This window comes from Nicotiana tabacum, chromosome 23 (genome assembly GCF_000715075.1).
Source record: "Nicotiana tabacum cultivar K326 chromosome 23, ASM71507v2, whole genome shotgun sequence".
NCBI classification, from domain to species: Eukaryota; Viridiplantae; Streptophyta; class Magnoliopsida; order Solanales; family Solanaceae; genus Nicotiana; species Nicotiana tabacum.
Window position 1 is genome coordinate 78543207 of NC_134102.1, and position 8114 is coordinate 78551320.

General features: G+C 37.7%; 1 long non-coding RNA gene across 1 annotated transcript; it reads left to right on the forward strand.

Moving 5' to 3' along the window:
• The first annotated feature begins 405 nt into the window (after nt 1-405).
• LOC142177545 (uncharacterized) lies at nt 406-6409 on the forward strand. Its single transcript, XR_012706068.1, has 2 exons — nt 406-914; nt 4214-6409. It is a non-coding gene; the product is annotated as an uncharacterized LOC142177545 (long non-coding RNA).
• Nucleotides 6410-8114: the final 1705 nt, after the last annotated feature.

Genomic DNA, 8114 nt, shown 5'->3' on the forward strand with positions numbered 1-8114 from the left:
TTGGTTGAGTTGGAGGGATTCAGTTCTAATGATGTAGACATGTATTTTTTGACCGTCCAAGAAATTTTATACCTTTTAGTGCTTAGATGTTGGTTTTAGGCCTAATATCGCTATTTTGACTATTTTAAACTTTTTTACTTTATTTAATCTTAAAAATTAAAAAACTGCAAAAATATTTCCTTTTGTCTTAGCTTATTGATAATTTGTCTAGTTAGTTTTATTTTATTTTTACAAAAGAAAAAAAGAAAAGTTTTAAAAATAATTTTACTTGGTTTAGTGTGATTTTAAGTTGTATATATTTCTTTAATATGACTATTTCTTTTTCCTTTTAATTATTCCCTATTATTTTTTATAAAACTAGTATTTTGATTCATCTTTAGAATTTAAAAAACAAAACAATGAAAAAACAAACAAACAAAAGGACACAGAGAGAGAAAATATTGAGAGCAAAAACGCAGTAGCAGCTCTGTATCTCAGACTTTAGAGCTCGCGAGAGAGGACAAAAAACAGAGGCGCAGAAATCCCTAGCATGGCAGGAAGTTTCAAACATTTTTATTTTAATTTCTGGCCTTTACTTTGAGCTCCTCCTCCAAACATCCGTGAAACTCATTGTAATACCAACATAGTGACCAATCCAAAACCCAATCGCCATAGCCACCTGAAACACCATCCCTACCACATATAAATAAAACCAAAACCGAATTCCTTTCTAATGATATTTAGCTGAAGTTTTTGAGTTGGGGTCCGAGGTTTCCCAGTCAAATAAGGATCCATCGAGTTTCCGGTTGCGGTCCAGTTTATCGGCAAAGTTTCACTGTTGATTTTTGGGGTCTTCATTTCAATTTTTCATGCTGTACAAATCCGTATCCGGGAATCCACATCCTCAAAGTTATAAACGAGTTTTGGCTACAAAGGTCCATTTCATTTCCCTTTACACAATTATTTGAATATTCTTGAGTGAGGTTCTTGTTTGATTTTGTTTGATGTGCTTGAAGTGCTCTGTTCGCTAGTCTGTTATGTTTGACTTGGTTATCTTATTTGAAATTAGTTTAATGAATGTTTAAGAATATTGAGTTGCCTGCTGTTTTATGAACTATTACTTGTGAATTTGGATTAGGAAAAACAATGATCAATGGGCCATGGGGGCTAACAGATTTAAATAGCAAAGAAACAGATTTGGGCTTAATATGATTTTGGTCTTTTAGTTACTTGGGTCGCTAGTGACATGTTTTAGGCCCGATAAATTTAGGCAACTTTAAGAACTCATTTGTGGTTGGTAGGCAAACTTCAGGTCTTTTCCTTTTATTTTATTTGATTCGAGGTGAGAGGTCGTTCCCTTTAGTTTATATTCAGGGGAATGCCCCATAGACTCTGTAAATATTTTTATCAGGGGAATGCCCAGTAGTATTATGTAGTTGGAGACCAAAGAGGAGACGATGCGAGGAAGCGTAAAATAGAATTTTAGTATTTTTATTTTATTTCTTATTTTACTTTCTTTTATTAGGTGGGAACGACCTCGAACCTTTTGTGATTACTCTTCTCTTTGTGTGTTTGGCCTCAATTAGAATATACTTTAAAGCCGATTTGATCAAGTATGCAATCGTACTAGTTACGGGACTCGGGGAATGCCTAATACCTTCTCCCCGAGTCAAATGAACCCCCTTACTCGGAATTTCTGGTGCAGACTTTGTTTTAGAGTCTAAATGTGTTTAAAGGAAAAATTATTTTTTTTAAAAACGGTGACTTGGCACACCGAAACCAAATGTTAAGTGGCAACTCTGAAAAATCTTTTGTAACACAATATTTTTGTCACTTTCATGATTGAAAACCCTTTTGAGCTTTACAAATCTTTTTATTTTCAAAAGAGGGTTAGTGAGGTGAAAAATGTGTGTGATAGTTTTGGCGACTCTGCTGGGGAGTTGCAGGTTCGAGCTGGCACTTGATCTTGTTGGCTTTTTAGATTATTCGGTTGAGGTTTTTATGTTTTGTTTTTGCTTTTTTTGATTTTTATTTGTTTATGTCGCTTTATTTGCTAGTCGTTTTATGTGTTTACAGTTTTTCCTTTATGTGTTACTGCTTTATAACTGTCATCATTTGCATTACCCGGTCAATTCTTTCTGCAACATGTCTCGTAGTACACGTCGCGTACACAAACACTTTGTTGAGTCACCCTTATTTTAGGAGGGGGCCGTCGGACGTATGGAGTGGGTGGAAAGCTTGAGCAGCCACTATCGACCATACGTTCCCCCGAATTGCCTTGTTAAGTGAACCCCAAACGTAGGTCAGCCTTTAGATCATTTTTATTTGCATCATATCATTATGACCTAGCAGGGTCCGGTTCTAGGTACCGTGTCCTTTGTAGGAAGTCTGTCCAAATTGTGTCAAATGGATCGATGGCCCAAGAGGACATTCAATCATCCTATGTGCTAAATGTTATATCTTTGAGGGTAGAAAGGTCATTTGGCGGACTGATGTTTGGGAAAGAAGGGTGAAAAATTAAGCAAGAGAGAATATTGAGGGTTTTATCACTTTTAGTTTCTCGCTCCGTTTTCGAAAAGAAAAAAAAACAACAAAAAGATTTTACACTTTCTCATCATTTTTCAAAAAAGACAAAAATATTTTTTCTAAATCAATTGCATTTTTAAAGCTTTCTCTCATATCCAATCTTCCCGAACTACGCATACCTGATTTTCGTCTTTCGGGGCTGGATACGTAGGCAGCCCACATAGGGTCCGGTCTTCCTAGTGAGTCTTAAGTTCTTGGCTTCGGGTGTCGTAGCCAAATCTTGCATGTCTAGCCACTTTTGGCCACATCGGCCTTTTTGCAAAATAGGGCTATTTTTGCAAAGTGGCTCTTTGAACCATGTTCGGAGAGTCTTGAATCCACAATTAGTTGTCTCTTTACTTTAAGGCTCATCCTTGTTGAATTTGCATGTCTAGCCACTTTTGGTCACATTGGTCATTTTTGCAAAATAGGGCTATTTTCTCAAAGTGGCTTGTTAACCCATGTCTTGAGTCATGAGTCCACAACAAGGCATCCTCTTAGTTTAAGGTCCATTCCTGTTGAGTTTGCATGCTTAGCCATTTTTGGCCACATAGACCATTTATACAAAGCGGGTCATTTTTGTAAAGTAATGTTAGAGACCGTGATTACTGGGAGATCGGGGGTGGTATACGCCTTCGTGAGGTGTTTTCCATGTCTTAGAGGTCGTCCTAGCTGAGTTTGCACTTCTAGCCACCTTTTGGCCATGTAGACCATTTTGCAAAAATAGCCTCAATTATGTTTTGCATGTGTCCAATAGGAAGTGTTATTGTCTCACATAGTGTCTTGAGTCACTAACTCTATTTGGTCTTATTTTTCTCATTCAAGTATGGATGCACTTACTAGAGCTTGAGCATGACAGATACCCAGGACCATCCCAGCCATGACCGTCACATTCATGAGCTTATTTGAGAAGACTTTTTATATTTTGAGTCTGTTTTTGTGGTGTTTTTTACTTTCTAGTCCTGTCTAATAGCATTGGGGCTTTTATCCATCAGTTTTCCAGAACTACGCTTGATCTGATTCTCACCGGATATGAGATACGTAGGCAACCTTCATTGGGTTCGACCCTAATTTTCAAAAAATTCAAAAAACAATCCTTTCTTCTTTGAAAGTCTTTCTTGCAAAAATTCCAAAAAAAAAAAGGAGTTCAAAAATATTTTCTTTCATTCTTAGAAGTCTTTCTTTGCAAATTCGCAAAAAAAAAAAAAAATAATAATTCTTATTTTAGATATTTTGATAGTCTGATTTTGCATAAGAATAGAAGAAAAAGAAAAAAGAAAAAAGGAAGTTGATTTATTTAGTTTATTCCCGATTTTCTAGAACTACGCTTGGTCTGATTCATGTGGAACATGATACGTAGGCAACCTACATCGGGTTCGATCAAATCATTTTTGAAATTAAAAGAAAAAAAGAAGAAGAAGATGAAGTTATGGGATGAGAGGGAAGAAATGAGCAAATCAAGGAGCGTAAGAGAGGAAACGAAGAAGAAAAGGGCAATGAGAGTAAAATTGGGATGATGCCATATGACCTTCGTACCCTCGGAGTCATTTTAGAACCGATAACTGTGACTAGGTGCATTGAACATAATGTGAGATTATCTTATGTTAAATTCCCTAACGCTAACGTGATGACTTCATTTTGTTCCTCTTTGTTATCTTCATTATAACAGAATGTTGGTTGGTTTATGGTTCTTAAACTGGTAACTCTTTCCTACAACATAAAGTCGAAAGGCAATGACAGACGACAACAGAGTTGAGTTAGTGGATATTGGTACCCGAAAGCAGTTGGTTGAACAGGACATTAGGTTGGTTGAAGAGGTAAGGATGTTGAGACAACACATGGCGGACATGTATCAGGCTTGGATGACTGGGAAGGCACCACCCCCGCCACCACCTAGCTTCCTAGTTGCTACCCTTACCCAAGCTCCGGTCATAGTGTCAAATGATCCACCATATTCTCCGAATTTTCCCGCTTATCATAACTTTCCTAACCTCCCTACTAGATCCATCGTTCGTCCTCCAACTACCTTTCCCAAAAATAGCCCTCCTGATGTTGTTGAGCCCCGCCAACGACAAGTCCTAGTGGGCGTTCCTGCTTAACGCTTTCAGCCTCAACATCGACCCCATGAACATCTCTGTACTCCAGATAATCCTCACTGATGCTACTTCTCTCCACAAAATCCCCAAAGTCATACCTCACCTTCCTACTACTCTATCCATAATGCACCGCCATATGCTCCACATCCACAGGACTTTCATTGGCCTGCACTACTTTCATAAATGTTTTACCCGCCTTTTCATGCATGTCAACCACCTACCCGCAAGAGGTTCCAATCGAGGCCGGAGTACAAATGAAAAGGCAACAGCAAAGAGAAAAGGCTTTCACTCCTATTGGAGAATCATATGCTAGTTTGTTCCAAAGGTTGAGGCAATTGGACATGTTGAAGCCGATTCAGATAAAAATATTGAACTCCCTCCTAAAAAAATTTGATTATTCTCAAAGGTGTGCATATTGCTCTAATGCCCCGAGGCACAGTATAGAAAAGTGTTGGCATTTGAAAAGAGCAGTCCAGAAGCTTATTGATGCAGGTGACATTACCGTGCAAAATTCAGATACAGCGGATACTAGCCAAAGTCCTTTGCCTGTTCATAATGAGACGCATATGGTAGGCATGATTTGTGTTGAAAAGGAATGTGAGAACTCTTCTGAATCCCTTGGAAGGCCACTTACCGCAAAGTTTTCAACACTATCTGTCTCGGTTCCAGAAGTTGATCTTAAGAACGAGGTGACAAAAGGAACCCAAAAGCAATTTTCTGAGGTCAATGTGATGGAGATTTGTGAAGGTCCTAGTAATGTTGATGTGCGACTTAATGGCTAAGATGTCGGGCTTGGAAATTGGAAAGGCACTCCTGTCTTGGTTAGCCATGAAAGAGTCTTGGTAGTTTATTTTGTCGTCGTTTCTGTTGTCCGGGTTATTTCAGGGTTATAATCCGAATATTGTCTTGTGGCTCAAACCCTTCTTTCTCATATTTTGCGTAGTTCGTTTAGTTATAGTAACTCGTCTAGTGTTATCTAGGATCGTTCCAGGGTTGTAACCCATGTCTATTTTGCTTATTTTATTTTTCAAACCCTTTCACCGTCTGTCTAATGCAATCTCATGTTTTCTATTATTTTTAGTCAGTTTTTGTTTAGTTCTCTTTTCCTTTTATAGTTCTTTTCATGGTGACTCTAGTGACATGTCATGCACGCGTAATTCTCAGTCTAGTATTAAAAGTTAGTCTAATCATGAAGCAATGAAACAAGTTTTGAAGATAAATATTTGAGGGAAATAAGTAAAGATTTTGATATTTTGAGATCATTTAAAGCCCGAATTGTGTGAAACTGGGGAAGATAGTTTAGGGAGTTAAGAGGACGATAAGAATTTATTACAAGAGAGTGTGTCCCAGACAATTTAAAGCAAGCAACTTTGAGTTCAAGTGCATCTCAAGTTACAAGATAAAGCCAAGAGAGTTTGCTCCAAATTGACGGAGCACATCCATTGTGAAGAAGAAATCACACAACGAGAGTTGTGTACTTGACAAGGCACTGAAGAAAAGAGGAAGGCATATCAGTGATATCAACGCCAAAGCTGCAAAAGAAATATTGTGCATGATCTTCCTTTTTCATCCTCAAGTTACATGTGTTGTACTTGGCATTTTCAGGGATTGGGAGGCCTTCTTTCAGCTACCTAAATATGTTATACCATTCGGTACCCCTTTTTGAGCCTATGCTAATTTTCTTGACCTCCCCTCTTTTGGAATCGAGTTAGAGTCATTAAAAAAAAGAAATATCATGCCCCATAAGGTTTGTTTTAGAAACTTCATTCCAAAAGAAAATTTCAACAAAAAAAAAAAATAATAAAAGAAGAAAAAGAAAAAGAAAATAGCAGCAACAAAGAGTAGTCTTTTGAACTACGTTAGACCCGATTCTTGTCACCACAAGATATGTAGGCAGCCTTACAGTTCGGTCGCACCAAATAAAATATTTCATAATCCCACGAAGTCAAGAGTGGGGCAATTTTCTTAAAAATTCCATCTAAAAAAAAGAAAAAAAAAGAGGTTCAAATTCTCTTGTTTTAGAAACTGGGGAAAAGTTTTTAAAATGGATTCCAAAAGTTGTAAATAAATTAACCATGTTGTCTTAGTCATTTTGAGCCTTTATGATATCATTTCTTTCTAACCCTGTCCAAAAGCCACATTACAATTCAAAAAAGACCTCCCCGATAATCTTTAAGAGTGCCGAGTTAGACCTGCAAAGAAAATATGATATTTTTACCATAGTTAATACGTTGTCATCTGGGAACCATAGGAAATGAAAAGTAAAGAAGAAATGAGAGAGTCTTATCGGTGAAAACCTTCACAGGTACCATAAGGCGACAGTGAGTCGAGAGAAAGAATAAAATGAGAGAGGCTTGATGGTGAAAACCCTTCAGGGCACTACAAGTCAACTGAGGATCGTGAATTAGATAGGATAATTGAAGCATTGAAGCCCAGTTTTATAGCTTAGAGGTAGGGCAAGAGTGGAAGATTAGACTTGCTTGACAGATTAGGCCATTTAATCCAAAAGTGCATGTCGTGGCCATTAGAGTTGGTATCCACATCTGATGAGTTTCTACTTTGTAATTTTCTTCTTATATATCATCTCTTTCCATTGTCCCTTACTCAATTCCTCTTGCTTTGTTCACGTCCTCTTTTTGAGTTTGTTTCGTCAAAATAAGTGAGAAATGACTTCAAAATTTTCTACCAACTTTCCAATTGCACAAAGCGGAGTCTGGCTAGCACACCAAAGTGGCATAAGTCAGGAAAGAGTAGTATCCACACTGAGTTGGTGACAATTGGCGTGCTTTGGGATTCATATGAAGTGCAAAGGTTCGGTAAATATCAATTCATGAGCACAATGCAACAGGCAAAGAGTATAGGACTTGAATAGATCAGAGGTGTTTTCTGTGGTAAGGTTTGACAGAAAAGTGGTTAGCCAATAACAAGCAGGGTCTTCCAAGTTAAAATCAAAGTTATCATGGCAAGTATAGGAGCAATCGCCCTCAACATCAAGGCCACAAACCAACTACCATGTTTTAAACTCACAAGTTTTCTTTGTTTGAAACAGGGATGAAGACTATGTCCAAATTAAAGCTTGGAAGCTTGAATTTTTCAGGTCTCGTGCCCAAATTTTGTCAGCACAAAGGTTGTTTGAGAAGGTTTTACCTGCTAGACATTCCCCTAGTTGAGAAGATCATACCTCCTAGGCATTCTCCCCAGTCGGAAGAGTTTTTTGTTTTTTCTTTAAGTTCAGGAGTCCCGCCTGGAGAATAGGGTCAGTTGTTAGTTTCCTTAAGTTTTAAATCTCTAGTTTTCCTTAAGTTCAGGGGTCCCGCCTGGAGAATAGGGTCAGTTTTTAGTTTCCTTAACTTGTTAATCTTTAGCATTCCGGTCAGTTTTAAGTTTCCTTAAGTTGTTAGTCTTTAGCTTTTCTTGAGCTCAGGGGTCCCGCCTGGAGAATAGCGTCAGCTTTTAGTTTTCTTAAGTTATTAA